This window comes from Haliotis rubra, unplaced genomic scaffold (assembly GCF_003918875.1).
Source record: "Haliotis rubra isolate DU_JTF1 unplaced genomic scaffold, ASM391887v1 Scf88, whole genome shotgun sequence".
NCBI lineage: Eukaryota > Metazoa > Mollusca > Gastropoda > Lepetellida > Haliotidae > Haliotis > Haliotis rubra.
In genome coordinates, this window is record NW_025767612.1 from 2,395,001 (window position 1) to 2,397,500 (window position 2,500).

Below are 2,500 nucleotides of genomic sequence, written 5' to 3' on the forward strand. Positions count from 1 at the left end.
ACGCACCTACTATGACGTCACTTGACAACAGAACTAATAGTGGCCCGTCGTTAAGGTTGAGCGGTCCAATATCATTTGCAACGGCCCGCAAATTTCTGATAATGGGAGGGCCGTTTCATGATAATTCCATGTATTTTAGCTATAATTTCTGTTTACACATCTTCTCTTGGCTGCAAAGATATATTTTGTATTTAGATGTTTGTGTATGTGCCATTTGTGTTGACTGTATATATTATCAGCGCTATAAATATTTTCTGCCATTCTGTCATTTCTTCCATTATTCATACAACAAAATTTAATTATATGTAAATTGGAGACGACCCTGTAAGTGTGTCACTTGTACCTAATCCATTTGTGTCTCGTCTCCGCAATAAAATCATCCATTTGTGTCTCCGCAATAAAATATGCTTGGAATAAAGAACGAAGCGGTCAATTGAGTCGTGTATCTACCGCTTACTACTCACACCTTGGGTGACGTTATACACAAACGTTTCTGTTATACCCGTGGGCTATCAAGGCGAAAACGATGACTGAAATTTTAAAGACCCTAGAAGATACATTAATACTCTTAAACAATAAATGTTAAAGGACACCCTCGCATTTTAACAAAGCTTTATTTAACGAAAGTATTAATCTCGGAATAGACGTGGGTAGGAGTGTTGAGTTGCTAGGTGACTCGTCGGGACGGATCAGAAAAACTAAGCGGGCAAACACCTCCAGTTTTCCCTGTCCACAGTGTAGGCATTGGATTCCTCCCCACCTCTGAAACATAGGAAGGAAGTGAATGAAGGACAGTGAGAGAGAGAGATGACATGTAGCGTTTACCGACAGTATCATTGTTGCTGAAGAAAGTATGTCACTGAACATTCTATTTGACCAAACAATTACAAACTCTGTGAAACTGTTACAGTCGCCGAAACTATTCATGTTTAATGTCCTAAACTGGACCTTTATACATGTATCAAATACAGTTCCATCAAATGACCATGGTCAGATAAAAGGGTTTGTCATAGCCTCCATTCAACGTGGGTTTCTGCATGACCCCCTGCAACTCATGTACAAAATCAATGACCCCCACCCCACCGCCTTCCAATACTTTCTGAGCATAATTTTAAAGAATTTTCATGTTCAAAATTGCTGACCCCCTAGTACATGTGTACAAAAATTGATGACCCCCTCCCCAGAAAAAAATGGGTGACACCCTTAAAATCATCATCAAACCCCCACCCCACAGTACCTGGCCACCCGCTGATCTTTTACCAGAACCAATAAGTACATACTTACCGACAGTCTCTGGTGCAGGCATTGTCGTAGATGTTCCCATTGGCGTCACAGACGGGCCACAGAATCATTGGGCACGGACACCCTCTTGGCAAGGAATTGGCTTAAACAAATAGCATGGGCTCAAGTAACATCTGATATTGTAAAATAGGGTTAAACGTCACCTTCAAAACTAAAGCACTGATACAACGACGTGCATGCATGTGTATGCGTCCACATCTACCTTTCTGGGCGTAAGCCGGCGGGGATCGAACCACCGCCTTCCGTCAACAGACATACATTCTATCCACTAGACCATGACCAAATGGCACATGTCATACATGAGTTCTCACATTGGGCAATTGAGTTTGTTCAAAATTGCCTCTGTTCACCCAGCAGAAAATGAGTACCCGGTGAGATAAGTCATGTGGCGCCCCACAGGCAGCTTGGGTTATCCGGGGTAATAATAATCAGATTCTGATTACAGCGTCCAGCGAGCAACTAGTCAGATGGAAATACACGATGCCATTTTAGAAAGTGGTCAAATGTAACATATGTTATATTTGGGATTACACTTTCTTAGTAAAGTACAGATTCTAGTACTTTTGGGGTTGAGTCCCATTCCGGGATACTTTACTAAAAAAAAAGTGTAATCCCAAATATAACATATTTTACATTTGACCACTTTCTAAAATGGCATTGTGTATTTCATAGCTTTCGGCCGTGGTAGCCGTGCCAATTAACACTTATCAGAGGGGTACACAAAGTCCGCCGTCTAGAATACCAGTTGTCCGGCTTCCATTTTTGTGGAAGCCGCGGTGGCTGAGCGGTCTAAGCGTCTGACTTTGTGTGCTGGCGATTAGGTGCCTGACTCTGAGGGTGCGGGTTCGATTCCCGGACTAGAATCTGTACTTTACTAAGAAAGTGTAAACCCAAATATAACATATGTTAGTCAGATGGATACTAGGCGCTAAATAAATGAATTATTATCATTATCTTGAGAAAACCACAAACGTATACTTACCACACAGAAATGTTGCCACCAACACGAGAACAACTGCTGTCTTCATCTTGTTCAGTCGGAGTGCCTATTTTCTTCTCTGTCTGGTGATGTATGATGATGGAAGGATAGAGAGGGGAGACCCTACGTGCCTTATATACACACACATGCCTTATTAACCCCGTTAACCTGATGCGTGGATCACCCCCATGAGGATCATTATCTAATGAAACAATTGAC

The 2,500-nt window shown here is 42.0% G+C and overlaps 1 long non-coding RNA gene across 1 annotated transcript; it reads right to left on the reverse strand.

Annotated features, from left to right (window-relative positions):
• Positions 1-598: 598 nt before the first annotated feature.
• Positions 599-2,378, reverse strand: LOC124263381. The gene is made up of 3 exons (XR_006894828.1): positions 2,285-2,378; positions 1,285-1,384; positions 599-762 (listed from the first exon to the last, which is right to left on the reverse strand). It is a non-coding gene; the product is annotated as an uncharacterized LOC124263381 (long non-coding RNA).
• Between the last annotated feature and the right edge of the window lie 122 nt (positions 2,379-2,500).